The 14,841-nt window shown below is 43.2% G+C and overlaps 1 long non-coding RNA gene across 3 annotated transcripts; it reads left to right on the forward strand.

The window, feature by feature from the left end:
* Nucleotides 1-94: 94 nt before the first annotated feature.
* Nucleotides 95-14,826, forward strand: LOC147350810 (uncharacterized). Of its 3 annotated transcripts, none has more exons than XR_015149057.1 (3): nucleotides 113-329; nucleotides 10,058-10,389; nucleotides 13,268-14,826. It is a non-coding gene; the product is annotated as an uncharacterized LOC147350810 (long non-coding RNA). The 3 variants fall into 3 exon arrangements; XR_015149056.1 differs by having other exon boundaries at nucleotides 146-421; XR_015149058.1 differs by lacking the exons at nucleotides 10,058-10,389; nucleotides 13,268-14,826 and adding an exon at nucleotides 4,270-4,573 and having other exon boundaries at nucleotides 95-421.
* Nucleotides 14,827-14,841: the final 15 nt, after the last annotated feature.

The raw sequence follows: 14,841 nt of genomic DNA on the forward strand, positions 1-14,841 counted from the left end.
CTGACCAATCGGTGTGTTCCATCCTCCCTGGCCACCGTGAGTGGCTCAGGACTGGGGTGGTGACCAATCAGGGCCCAGGGCCGGGCCTCACACTGGAATCAAGGGAAGAGGAGGGCTGGTTCTGCCGGAAGGGGTGAGGCCAGGTGAGGTCAGGCTACAGCTGTGGGAGGGGATTGAGGTCAGCCTGGGGCAGTTGGTGGCCTTCCTGCGCCCGTCAGCGTAGAGCCGCCGGCCTGAGAAGGAGGGCACTGCTGAGCCCAGGGGTTGAGAGCGCCAGTTCTTGCTGTGGTCTGGGAGCTGCCCTGAGGCCAGAGGGAGGCCGTCTGCCCGTGAGTCCTCTCCTGCTTGTCTGTCAGCTTGTTTGAACCACACTGGATTTTCTGTCCAGCTGGCTACGTGGAGACCCTGGAAATGCTCCTCTGTGAGTTTTGGCTGGCTTCAGGGAAGAAATGCCAGATGATACTGGGAGACTTCAGTTTAATCTGGATTCAGGTCATATCTCTTGAAAGTGAAGTGAAAGTCCCTCAGTCATGTCTAACTCTTGGCAACCCCATGGGCTATACAGTCCATGGAATTCTGCAGGCCAGAATACTGGAGTGGGTAGCCTTTCCCTTCTGTAGTGGATCAGCATGCCCAACCCAGGAATCAAACCAGGGTCTCCTCATGGCAGGAGGATTCATTACCAGCTGAGCTATCAGGGAAGCCCAGTATCTCTTAAGGCCAGCTATTCATTGATATCTCTTAAGGCCAGCTATTCATTGATATCTCTTAAGGCCAGATATTAATTGTAGGATTACCCTAATTAGTCTTCATGGGATTAAGCTGGCAACCTGCTAAGGTAGCAATTGATGTCCTTTATCTAGAGGACAAAACGGGGGCTCACAGAAGTGGGTAACACAGCTACAGCAAGGAAGTGTGTACCTAGACAAAACCCCCCGATCTTCTGTTAGAACTCAGGGAAGCCATGTGGTGTGGCTTGTCCATGTGACGGGGGCTAAGGCACCCAGCCCACACTGGATACTGTGGGGACCTGACTTGGTAACTGCCTTCTGGCAGCTCTGAGACTCACAAAAGCAATTTGCACTGAAGAGAGGAGGGACACCTCTCTTCATCCTCCCCACCACACCCTCCGGGTACTCCCACACCCTGCCCCCTTTCTCTTTCTTTGTGAGGGAATAAGTGTCACGCTCATGTGACCACATTGGCTGTCCACTGTTCACGAGCTACCACCTGGAGCTGCTACCGGAGAGGCCAAGAGCCTTTGCCCCCGAGTACCTCTCTTTCCTTTGCACCGTGGGGGCCCTCCTCCACACCTGCACACCAGAGGCCGTTTCTGAGACATGCAGGGACCCTCCTTCAGTTTGCAACAGGTTGCATCCATCGCTGTCCTTTCAATGCTTCCCTTGACACTCAGCTCCTGAGCTCCTTTGTCTGCATTGCGGCCCACCTGGCTGCCACGGGAGGGACAGAGCTGACCATGAATCCAAAGCTCAGATCTGACAGGCAGCAATCTGTGTGTAAAGGGCCTGATTAATCATGCTGTAGAGGCTGTAGTGGGCTCTAGGGATCCGTAACCAGGGCTTGGGCCAAAGTGACTCCACAGCTGTTTTAATGCCTGGGGAGGGTTCTGGCTACAGTGGGGGTGGGGTGAGTCTCCTGAGGTTCTGAAGGCCCACTGTGCAGGTTCATGGCACACAGAGAAGAGAAGGCGGAGTCCTTTCCTGGAGCTGGTGGGCTGCGGGCACAGCCATGGATGACCAGGAGTCTGCATCTCACTAGGGGCCGAGGCTGGTGCTGAGGGAATCCTCAGTGAGGATTTTTTTCCTTAAAAGCCATCCTAAGTGACTTCAGCTCCATTGCTTTTTTGCCAAAAACCTACAATGATCTCAAGAGCTTTGTACACACCAAGGGTGGTGACTGGACATGGAGCCCAGCACAGACGGAAGTCAGTCCTGCCCTGAGTCCCACGGGCCAGCCACACCTTCCCCCTTCCATGGCCTGGCTTTCTTCTGCCAGGACCGGCAGAATGGTGGAAAGGCAAGTGTGGTCTCAAGCTGAGGGGCCCAGCCTGGGCTCCAAGCCCCTGAGCGTCCCCTTGGGACGTCCGGTGGACCTAGTTCCCCCTGCCGTGGGGCAACTCTCTCTCGGGGACTGTCGTGTTTCTTTGCTTTCTGTTGTGATGGGGCACTCCAGTTATCTCAGGGCGATTGGGAAGTCTGCTAGTGTTACATGCTCCCGCCTTAGATGGGAAAACATTATTGCTGCATTGACGCTGCTCACTCGATACTGGGTATCTGTTAAACACAAATGGCAAGGGGAACAGAGCAAAACAGAAAAAAAAAATGGAGAGTTGCTGGGTTGCCTCAAGTCTCACCTGTGATTAAGAGTGTGTACAGCCTGCATGTGAACCCCGGTTCCCACACCTGCCAGCTACCAGGTGCCAAGCGCCGATTTTAGACCCCCAGCTTCACTAAGGAGTCATTGACAGATACAGTTTGTGTGTATTTCAAGTCTACATTGTGATGACTTGATGCCCATAGACGTCGTGGAATGATTGCCCCACATTCGCATCGCCTCACACGATTAACTCTGTGTGTGTGTGTGTGTGTGCCTTTTATGTTGTTCTTATAATCCATGAACACAATACAGATAGCTCTCCATTTTTTTAGATCTTATTTATCTTAGAAGTTTATAGTTTGCTGTATGTTTTGCACATGTTTAATTAGATAACTTGATATTTTTAGTGCCATTATAAATTCCTAATAGAGATAGAATTGACTTGTCTATATTCCCTTGGTAAATCCACTTACTTCAAATCCTTCTAATTGTATTTTTTTTTTTGTATACACAATTATGTCTGCAAATAAGTTCTTTTTTTTCCCCTTTGCAACTGTGATAACCCTTTCCTTTTTCTTGACTTATTGTACGGACTAGGATCTCCAGTACAGTGGTGAACAGAAGTAGTGAGAATAAGTATTCTTGTCTCTGTCCAATTATCAGAGGAAAAGCTTTCACTATTTCACCATCACACAGGATATTAGCTTTTTTGTAGATATTTTTATCAAAATATGTAAATTCTTCTCTGTTAGTTTACTAAGCAGTTTTTTCTTAGTCATGAACTAAAATTATTACATTAAAAATTCTTAAGTTTATCTTCTGCAGATTTTGAAACAGGTGATTTTTCTTTTATGTGGTGATTTAACTTTTAAAAATTTTGTGATTCTAAAACAACCCCAACCTGATCTCAATGTATTCTCCTTCAGTTGGACTTTACTTGTTAGTGTTTTATTTAGGATTATTTCATCTATACTCAGAGTCTGTAATTTTACTTTCTTGTACTTCTTCCTTGTTGGTTTTAGTATCAAGGTTATGCTAGTCTTATAAAACAAGTTTGCAGAGTGTTCCTTGTTTACCCCGAGAATTCCTGTGAGACTACTGTTTTCTTCCCTAGATTTTTGGAAAAACTGATTGGCAAAACCAGTTGGTTTCATTGTGGGGAGGCTTTTAATTTCAGATGTAATTTTTTTCATGCAAATAAAATTTTCTCATATTGTATGTCTTCGTGGGTCTATTTCAGTAAAACATTTCCCCCTCTGCTAGGAATTTATTGAGATGAGCAGACTCTCCAGTTAGTAAGTGAACTGTGGTTCATAATATCTTTCTTATCTGCAAGATGTGTTGTCTCCCCTTTTAAAAACCCTCGATGCTGGTGATTTGTGCTTTGTCTCTTTTTCTTAATAAGTCTTTCTAGGGGTTTATCAGTTTTTATCATTCCTTTCAAAGTGCCAACTTTTGGCTTTCTTTTTAAAGAAACTTCATATTTGCTTTCTGTTTCCTTGTTTTCTGCTCTTTCTTTTTTTTTTTTTTTCCATCTGCCTTGTGTTTCATTCGCTATGGTGTTTTTTCTGGTTTCTTGGGAGGGAGGCTTAATTGATTTTTAGCCTTCCTTCTTTTCCAGTGTACGTGTTTAAGGCTTTAAGTTACCCTCTAAACATAGTTCGCTGCATCCCACAGGTTTGAATAAGCCAGATTTTCATTATCTTTTATGGAAAAGTATTTTCTAATTTTCATTGTGTTTTTTAAAATTATTAATCAGGAAATTCTTCAAGCAGTATGTCATTTAACTTCCGAATGTTTGGGGAGGTTTTTCTAGTGACCCTTGTTTGATTTCTAGCTTAATTCCATGAAGAGCCGTGTTGTAGGCTTTTGGGGCTACTGTTATAAATCCCGTAGACTAGCTGATAAACAACAGAAAGTTGTTTCTTGTAGGCCTGGAGGCTGGGGAGTCCCAAGATCACCAGCAGGTGCCTCGTCTGGTGAGGCCTGTTTCCTGGTTCCTAGACTGCCTGCTGCTTCTCCCTGTTCTCGCAGCACAGGAGCCCATTCCCTCCTGGCCTGACCCCTCCCAGAGTGCCTGCCTCCTTGGATCATCACCACCTGCCGGATGAAGTTTGAGGGCCCATAAACCATCAGCCCATTGCAATCGCTAAGTATACCCTGCATTATTTCAGTCCTTTGAAATAATTTGTGCTTTCCTAATGGCCCAATATATATTCTTTTTGTTATATGTTCCTTTGGCTCTTGAAAATAATATGTATCAGTGGGATGCAATGTTCCATGTGTATCAGTCAGATCAGGCTTGTCACTCATGTAATTCCGATTCCAGTAGCCACATTGAGTAAAAGCAGAAGTAGGTGAAATTACCTGTAATATATTTTATTTTAGCACACATAAAATATCATTTCAGTGTGTAATCAACATGATAAAACCTAATGAAATAGTTCACATTCTTTTTTTCATGCTCAGTCTTTAAAATCCAGTATGTGTTTTAGGCTTGCAGCGCATCTCATTGTAGAGCCAGCCATATTTCAGGTACTTCATGGCTGCAGGTGACTACATACCAGGGGGGCCAGTTCCACGAGAGAGGTGTCTTTAATATCTCCCACTGGGATTATGAACTCGGCTGTTACTCCTTTTCTATTTCTGTCAGTTTTTATGTATTGATATTTTGAGGTTATGTTATTAGGTACATTCAAATTTAGAATCCTCATCTTCTTGCTAGACTGAACTTGTGTCAGTATGAGATGCTCCTTTTTATCACTAGAAATGCTTCTTTCTTTAGAGACTATTTGACAGTGATGTTGCCACATCAGTTTTCTGTCCTTGTTGGCCTGGGTATCTTTTAGTTTCACCTGTCTAAAAGATATTCCATCTTAACATGTAGCTCTGTGAATAGTGTACAGTTTTCATTGGAATCAGTATGACACTTTATCTTTTAATGAGAGTGTTTGCTGTGTTTATAATGTTGATATTCAGTGTGTAGACACCATGTTGCTGTGTGTTTTCTGTTTGTCCCACCTAGTCTGTGTTCTTTGCTCTTGCCTTCTTTTAGAAGTTTGAAGTGTTTCTCTAGTTCTGTGCTCCTCTGTCAGGTTGTTAGGTGCATATTTGCAGACACAGCGTGTGTTTTACACTCAAGCCTAACTTAGTACTTTACTGCCTCCCTGACTCGACTGTTTCCTCCTTGTCACTGTTACACTTTGAACTGTTAGATATATATTTGGCGTTAACATCATTGTTTTGTAGAGTTAATATTTACCCTCACAGTTACCTCGTTGTTGGTCTCTACTTGTTTTTTATATTTCCGTCATAGACTACTTTTCTTTTTCCCAAAGCACTGCCTGAATATTTTTTTAGTTCATGTGTGTGGGTGATGAATTGTCTCATTTCCCTTTGCCCTCAAAGTCTCTATTTTGCTTTCACATTCGAAGAGTATTTTTGTTGAGTATAGAATTCCAGGTTGGTGGTTATTTGTTTTTCAGCATTTTACAGATGCCAGTCCATTATCTTCTGACTTCCTTGTTCTTGGAAAGTCAGCTCTCAGTGTTGCTGTGCCACTAAAAGCCACACCTTTTTCCTCTGAGCGCTTGAACATGCTGTTCTTGCCTTAGGCACCTGCAGAGCTGCTGAAACCAATGTGTGGTTTCATTTTTGAGTCAGTGGTCTGATTCTTGAACCAACTCTTGCCACTGTGCCTGTCAGCCAGTTCAGTCGCTCCGTATCTGCCCCGTTGCGACCCCATGGACTGCAGCACACCAGGCTTCTCTGTCCATCACCAACTCCCCGAGCTCGCTCAGGCTCATGACCATCGAGTCATTGATGCCATCCAACCATCTCATCCTCTGTCGTCCCCTTCTCCTCCTGCCTTCAGTCTTCCCCAGCATCAGGTTCTTTTCCAATGAGTCAGTCCTTCGCAGCAGGTGGCCAAAATATTGGAGCTTCGGCATCACTCTTTGCAGTGAATGTTCAGGTCTGATTTGCTTTAGGAGTGACTTGTTGGATCTCCTGGCAGTCCACAGGTCTCTCAAGAGTCTTCTCCAACTCCCCAGTTCAGAAGCATCGATTCTTCGGCGTTCAGCCTTCTTCATGGGGCAACTCTCACATCCATACATGACTACTGGAAAAACCATAGCTTTGACTAAATGACCTTTGTCGGCAAAATAGTCTCTGCTTTTTAATATGCTGTCTAGGTTTGGCATAGCTTTCCTTCCAAGGAGCAAGCATCTTCTAATTTCACTGTCTACAGTAATTATGGAGCCCAAAAAATAAAGTCTGTCACTGTTTCCATTGTTGCCCCATTTATTTGCCACGTAGTGCTGGGGCCGGATGCCATGATCTTCATTTTTTGGAATGTTGAGTTTTGCCAGCTTTTTTACTCTCCTCTTTCACTTTCATCAAGAGGCTCTTTCGTTTCAACCCCTGGAGGCATTTCTTATTCCCCTTTCTCTTTTCTCCACCATGAGGGTCCCCATTTATACTTTTTAACAACGTAGTTTAACATGGGGCTCCTTCAATATATTCTATCCTTTTTTTCTCTCTTATATATATTTTTACCTGACCCATCCTTCAGTTCACTGATCATCTCTTCAGCTATGTCCAATTTGATGTTAAGGCCAGAGACTGAGTTCTTAAATTCAGTCACTGTTATTGTAAAGTTCGAGAGTCAGTTTTGATTCTCAGAAAGTTTTCCTTTCGTCAAGTATATTTTTCAACAGGTGACATTTGCATCTAATACCTCTAGCATACCTCTGATATGCTGATATACATCTGATACCTCTGGATCTGGTTCAGTTTTTTTTTTTTTTTTTCTCTTGGTCCTGTTTGTTGTTACACCCTCTTTTGCTTTTTTGATTGCATGTTGGACATTATGTTTGGAAAACCCTAGAGGTTCTGAGTGATGCTGTCTTCTCCAGAGTCTCCTCTGACACAGACCTCCAGTGGGGACAGAGCTGTCTGTTCACTCAGGGCCTGAGGGACTTGAGGCTGGGGGTTCCTTGTAAGCTCAGTTTCAGCAGCCTTCACCCACCTTTCCCCCCGAGCCCAGGGAGGAGCTTTCCAGCGTCTCCATCTGGAAGCCTGGGCTGCCTCCCAGGGCCGCCCTCTTCTCAGCAGGTCCTGAAGCCCACCATCTGTCTCCTGAGCACCACGAGGTGACAGATAGTGCTCAACCAGTTCGGGCAGAGTGTTGGGTACATTTTCTGATATCCGAACTGATTCTCTAGGCCTGCACACAAATTTTTGTCTTCCCAGCCCAAGGAACCATCCAGAGCTGTGTTATCCAGTCCCCTCTGCTTGACTTTTTCCCTGCCTTTTCTTCGCAGAGTCGGCTTTGTTCAGATGGCCCAAGGGAAGGAGCGGGCCTCTCAGTCTTCAGTTCCCTCACTGGGCTTCCCTTTTGTTTGAAATCTTGGATTGTGGCTGCCTAAGGACCTCTTTTTAAACTGTATTTAGCTTTTCTAGTTCTCGGTAGGCTGACCTACAAGCTGCTTGCATCTGTCACTGGATGTGGGGACACCCTGGGTGTAGTCTGTCATCTGAAGCCACATGCAACAGTCACAGTACTTGTATTGATCAACTTTGATACTGGGGAAAACAAGAACCAGGTGTCCTTGCTAAGTACCCACGGTTGTGTTTCTGGTCAGAATCCCCAGCTTGCCCAGGCTGTTTCAGTGCCACGTGAACTTGGGAAGGAGGTGGAGCAAGCAGCCGACGTGGCCTGGAGACAGAGGAGCCGGTCTCCCCTCTTCCCTTGCCCCTGCCGGCCCAGGGCAGGCCTTGCGACGACGGGCTGCTGGTGGTGGAGGCCAAGGCTGAGGAGGGAGGGGTTACGTGACCTGTATTCTGTGACATGGTCACATGTGGGTTTTCTTTTTCAGTTTGAAAAAATGACTGCTTTTAGTTTTCCCTCCAGTTTTACTTTAAGGTGGAAAATGAAGATTTTATTCTTAAAGTTGAGCACAGTGATTTTACAGTCTTTTTGAAAGCAACAGTTGAGGTTTTAAAAACACATCTCAGAGAACTCCAGTAGATAAAGCCAAAAAAAGAGAACGTGTTCAGGGTGAACTGTGGGCAGGACCCCAAACTGTACTCTGTCTCTCCCAGAGTGTGTAATTGGTGAGATGGGTGGATATAGGACCCCAAGCACCCTGGGGACTGAGGCCCTCAAGTGACAGCAGAGGTCCAGGCTGAGCCAGGAGCAAGTGGCCTGTGCCCTGGCAAGTGGAGAGCCGCAAGGGTGGGAGTGGGGCCAGGAGAGGGGTGGGAGACTCGGGGGCGGAGGGTGGGGCAGCACCTGGTGGCGTCTGCGAGGCACTGGCTGTCACGGCTCGAGGCAGGGACATCCCTGAACCTCCACCTTGCAGCCCCCACGGAGCAGAGTCATCTGACAGCCCAGGGTTGAAGTTAAAAGGATGAGTTCACAGCAGGTTGAATGAACCCCTGTACCCACTGTGGGTTCATTTTAAGTACCTGGAGCGAGGTTGGTCAAGCCCTTGCTGAGCTTGAGTGAGGGAGTCAGTCAGGGAGGACTGAGCTCAGGGTGAGAGTGAGGGGCAGCTAGCGTGGTGAGTCCTCCTCAGCCGGGTGGATTCTGGGGACGCCCTTGAGTTCATGGGTGCCCTTTCAGTAGCCTCACTGGAGGCTTGTTTGGGGCTTAAAGGGGTGCAGAAGCCCACTTAGAAGACGTGCTCATTCCCAGGGGTGGTGGTTTCTGAAAGAATTTATACTGGTCGGTTCGACTGTGACCCAGTACCTTGCAGGGTCATGTTTGACAGGGGGCCTGAGCCATGGGCACGGCCTTCCTTCTCCCGCACCCCACACTCACCTGTCATCTTTTTGGCAGCCCGTCCCCCCTCTCTGTACCCTTGACGGTGGGCCTGAGCCCAGCCCCCCTGTTACGACAGAGCCCCTTGTGACTGAGTGGGTTCCGGTTCTGGGCTCCTGGGAGACGTGCTGGAGGCAGAGCCTTCGTGCCATTTCTCCTTGAGACAGTGGTGCTATTGGTCATAGTGTGAGAGCAGTGGTCATAGTGTGGGAGTGGTGTGTGTGAGAGCAGTGTGTGTGAGAGCGGTGGTCATAGTGTGAATAGCAGTGGTTGTAGTGTGAGATTGGTGGTTATAGCTCAGGAGCGGAGGTATCCTACCGTGAAACAGCAGTTGCCCCCGAGTGGGGGGCTGCCCCCATCCGCGAGGATGGGTTGCAGAAGGGCCCGGCTGTGGGCGCTTTTTCAGTGCTGCAACCCCAAGGCAAAGGCCAAGACAAGGAAGAACTTGGCCTCGGCCCAAGTCCTGTAAGGAGAGTGGCCTGAGGTGATGTCAGGATGCATTTAACAGGAGGCTTCCTGTGTGCTGTTTTGGATCTGTCAGGAATTCTCTGCTCCTTATTAATTCCTGAATACTCAGGAATTAAGAGGAGAGGCAAGCCTCTCCTGCTGGCCGAAGAATCCAGGCATTGCCTTCATTAATTTTTCTATATAGTGATAAGTACCCTCTTCCTTCTTGTGAACCATACGGTAAAAGTGACTGTTTACAACTCTCTCTCTCTTTAATATGGTTCGCCTATGTTTTGTAAGTCTGGAATTTTAATCTTTATCTTTGCTGAGAATAACTACCTTGTAAGACAGTATATATTTCCACACCATGTTGATTAAAACACCTTTGTTCCATCAGAGCTCTGGTCCCCGTGTCTTTCTCTCTCTCTCTCTCTATCTCTTTTTCAGGCTGATCCCTTGGAGCTCTGCAGAGGCTCTCTGAATTCACTTTCCTGCCTGGGCTTCTAAGACCCTCTCGAGAAGGCACTTTGCATGTTCACTCCATTGAGAGGGCACCTGAGGCCTCTGTGAACAGAGCAAGCCCTGTGTCGGGGGCTTTATTGGCTTTCTGCATAAGCCAAGGAATATCAGCCTCTTTCTGTCCCTTACCTTCTTGTCGTCAACTCCGGACCACCAAGTTCCGGTCCATTAAAGGACCTCAACAAGTGGCACCCAGAACAGGGACTTGGTGCACGTAGGCAGATTCTTGGACGGAGTGACCCCAGGGCCTATTGAGGCCGGTAAGTACTAAGACATGGGTAAAAAGGCTGGAAAGCCCCATCACTTTTCTACTTTAATTCATCACTTATTTAAAGTTCAGGGATCTAACGAAATGCATGCTGATTTTTTAGCTAGATTAGAAACTGCTATTTCCCGTAGTGTATTTGGAGAAGCCAAAAGGCAACTAGAGAAATTATTTGCTTTACAACTCTCTCTCTCTTTGATATGGATTGCCTATGTTTTGTAAGTCTGGAATTTTAATCTTTATCTTTGCTGAGAATAACTACCTTGTAAGACAGTATATATGCCCACACCATGTTGATTAAAACACCTTTAATTACTTGCAAATTACCTGCATTATGTGATAATGCAAATCAGGGATGTCAAAAAGCTATGGCTCCAATTCGTGAGAAAGGGACTATTGATTATTTGAAGGCTTGTCGCAATCTAGGATTAGAAACTCAAAAGATGCAAATGGTAGCTGAAACAATAGCTGCTGCCTTAAGAAAGGGAAATAAAGGATGCTTTACATGTGGAAATAAGAACCATTTGAAAAGGGACAGCCCTAAGAAAGCTTAAAAAAAAAAGAAAAGAAAAATATATAAAGATAAAAGACCTCCAAAAATCTGCCCTCGCTACAGTAGAGGAATGCATTGGGCAAAAGATTGTAAGTCTAAATCTGACATTGAAAGGAAACCTATTCCAGAAAACTGCAAGCAGGGACCCCCCAGGTCCCCTTCAGCAAAAACCTGAGACAAATTCCATCTTTTACCTGAAACCCTCAACATCTGGCAGTGCTGCCATCGATATACCAGCTTTGGTTTTAGATACTATGAAGTTAATGAGCTCTATTTAAATTCAAATTCACATGAACTGAAAAATATTAAATATATATAATTATTTACATATGAGTATAATTTAAATATAATTGTTTGCTAATCTAATTAAGACATGTCTTAAATCATCAACATTATATAATACTTTTATTATGCCTAGGTTTAAGGTAAACTAAATTTGTCAAAAAGGTAACTCTTCATATATATATATATATATATATATATATATGAGATAAAAACTTTTGGATAAACTATTAAAAGTTATTATATTTTTAATAGAATAATCTATTATTGTAATCTGTTATTATAATCTAAAATAGTCTCTTAGGATTGGAATAACTTAAATTTCTAGAGTTCTACTAAACTAAATAATAAAAGTTTATTAAATAGCTAGGTCATTTCCAAATAAAATAAGATTTTAAAACATTAATTACTAAACATTAAATTCCTCTTACAAAAAGTTTTTCTTACAGAAAGACTAAAGAGATTTTAAACTATTAATAAATATATTTTATAATGTATAATATATTGATATATATAAATATAAATATATATTTATATGTAATAAATATATTCACCAATCTATAAAATGCTAATGTACAAGACACTTCATAGTTGCTAAGGAAAAGTGAGATATATGCTTTTAATAAAAAGATATAAGATATGACATACTCAGATATACATTCCACATTTTCCCTGGGGGCCCCTCCTCATTTAACAAACAATACAATTATTAAAATAACTTGGAAGAATGACGAGCCTATTTGGACAGAGCAGTGGCCCCTCACGAAAGAGAAATTACAGGCAGCTAAGGAACTTATAGATGCACAACTAGAATTAAAACATATTGAAGAGTCTTGTTCTCCTTGGAACTCTGCTATCTTTGTCATAAAAAAAAACAACAAAAAACCTAACAAATGGCGTCTCCTAACAGACCTTAGAAAAGTTAGTGCATCTGTGAAACCTATGGGTGCATTGCAACCAGGACAAGATTGCTTTTTTAATAAACCTTTACACCCTTTAGACCAATAGAGATTCGCTTTCTCTCTCTCTTATCCTAATCATATTAGACCTCATAAACGGTACCAATAGACTGTACTGCCACAAGAGATGATGAATTTGCCCACCATGTGTCAGTACTACGTAGCCAAAACCCTTGAGCCTGTGAGAAAGCAATTTCCTAACTTTCTTGTTATTCAGTATATGGATGATATATTGTTTTCGGCTCCATCTATCTTAAACACTGAACACATGTTTGATATAGCTCAACTATGCTTTAAAAACTCTAGATGAATCATTGACCCTGAAAAAATTCAAACCTCTACACCATACTATTACTTGGGGTTCGTTGTTAATAGGCAACGCATTACTCCCCAACTAACTCAGATCCGTGCTGATAAATTATCAACCGTAAATGATTTTCAAAAGCTCTTAGGGGATATTAATTGGATTAGACCTTCTTTAGGCATTGCTAATTATCAACTGAATAGTCTATTTAGTACTTTAAAAGGAGATCCTGATTTAAATAGCCCTTGTTCACTTTCTCAAGAGGCACGAGAAGAACTCTGTTTGGTGCAAAATAAATTAGAAAAACAATTTCTTACTCGCATCAAAATAGATTTACCTCTAGAATTGTTTATACTCCCCTCTCATTCTCCCACAGGACTTATTGCCCAACAAGAAGACCCAGTAAAATGGATCTATATCCGTTTTATGGAAATAAAGTCAGTTACACCCAACCTTGATTTAATTGCTCTAATCGTTATCAATGGAAGAATTAGGACTAAAACTCTAATTGGCTCCGATCCTCATAAAATTGTAATACCTATCAATAAATACATATTACAGGTATTCCTTATAATCCACAGACACAAGACATAGTCAAAATAAACACATCACACACTAAAGTTACAAATAAAAAAAATTAAAAAGGGGAATACACAGGTACACTACTGTCTTCCTTATCTAAAGCAGACTTTACTAGCTTCTAACATATTTTCTAAACCTATAACTATTGTTACTACAGCTTTATTTGTTTTAAATTTTTTAACCTCTTCTTAAGATTCAACCCAAGGGGGCCCCCGGCATTCAAAATGGAGATGAAATAAGAACCCCAGGAAGAAGAAATTCCAATACGGGCCATGTCTGCTCCAAAGATCTCCAGAAAGCACCGCCTTCGACGGCATCACCCCGATGATCTCCTCACTTGGAGACAAATAAAAGCCCTACTAATCAAGCTGAAAATTTGGTCTCTCAACAGGGGTTGCCTCCGAGTCCTGAGTACATTCTCCCGGCAATGCTCAGTCTTTTGGCCTGTACCTCCCCCTGCTCAAGCTCAGACTAACACCCAACCCCCCTCTATTGCAGGTGGTCGAATGGACGGAGAGAGGACCAATCATTTCAACTAATGACTATACATATGCTTTCTCCCTAGTACATGAAAGGGCCTTCATACCCTGGGCAGGAAAGAAAACTAATTAATATTTCTTTAGGCTATGAAGTCCTTCCCTTGTGCACGGGCCCAGCAAAATTGTGCATAAACGTCAGCCGACAAATTTGGGCTGACAAATTTAGGCTTTCATCCTACCTCCAAAAGAAGACTTTCAGACACTGCTTGGATTATTTACTGCCCTTTCGTTGTCTGTAAACCATGTTTATACTACTGAAACTTTCGGGAAAGAGTTAGGGAAAGAACAAAGAACTTTATGCAAAGGGTTTACTTATAAAAACTTTACTTATACTCCCATTCCTTGGGACAAATGTCAAACCAATCAAGAAAATCAATGTTTGTGGCTAATCATACAATTGTTGCTTGGGGACCCCATGGTATGTGGTTATCTGACTGCTCAGATGATATTAACAACACTGTGTGTGATATGGAAGGTCACTGACACTATGATGGAACATTACTATGACAAACGACTTCTTGAGTGACTTGACCATGGATTAGCCCCACCTCCTCCTAAGATCGTCCTCCATAAACAGAGTGGGCCTGAACAATGGGCCATTTGGAAACTTGCTGCAAGCATCAGAGCACAGAACAACTTGGAACTTGGACCGGACATTTCATAGGGACCAGTCGTCACAATAACTATTTCTTTCGCTACAGTCAGTCATATTTTATACAGGCCTGTGTCCCACTTCCTTTTGTTATAGCCATAGAAAATTTACAATTTAATAAGACTTTTACATTCTGTAACTTGTATTAATTGCAAACTATATACTTGTATTAACACCTCTATTTCTTTAAGCTTTTTGTGTTATTCCTGTTCACGTCAATCACAGTGCCTACAACTGGGAACAAATCAAATTTCATTTAATAAATATACGTGATAATGCCTCTCTGAATGTACAACTACTATAAAAGAAAATCTTTAAAACTTTTTTCTAAAAATCTGCCCTCTTCCCCTAATTTGGAAACTTTAGCTGAACAAATTACCTGGGCTAGACCCACGAGGATGGTTTCAAAGTATTACCCACAGTATCGGGTCTGGAACTGTAGCTTTGGTGATTGTCTTGATAATTTTATTTGTTGTTTACCGTCACCTTTCTATAAGGTTGGTTAATACTAACCAAATTCATTTGGTCAAGACCTTTTTTTTTACAAATATAATAAAATAGAGGGAATTGTCAGGA

The sequence above is a fragment of the Bos grunniens genome, chromosome 20 (assembly GCF_055505025.1).
Source record: "Bos grunniens cultivar Pamir isolate PY7600 chromosome 20, Bosgru_T2T1.0, whole genome shotgun sequence".
Lineage (NCBI taxonomy): Eukaryota > Metazoa > Chordata > Mammalia > Artiodactyla > Bovidae > Bos > Bos grunniens.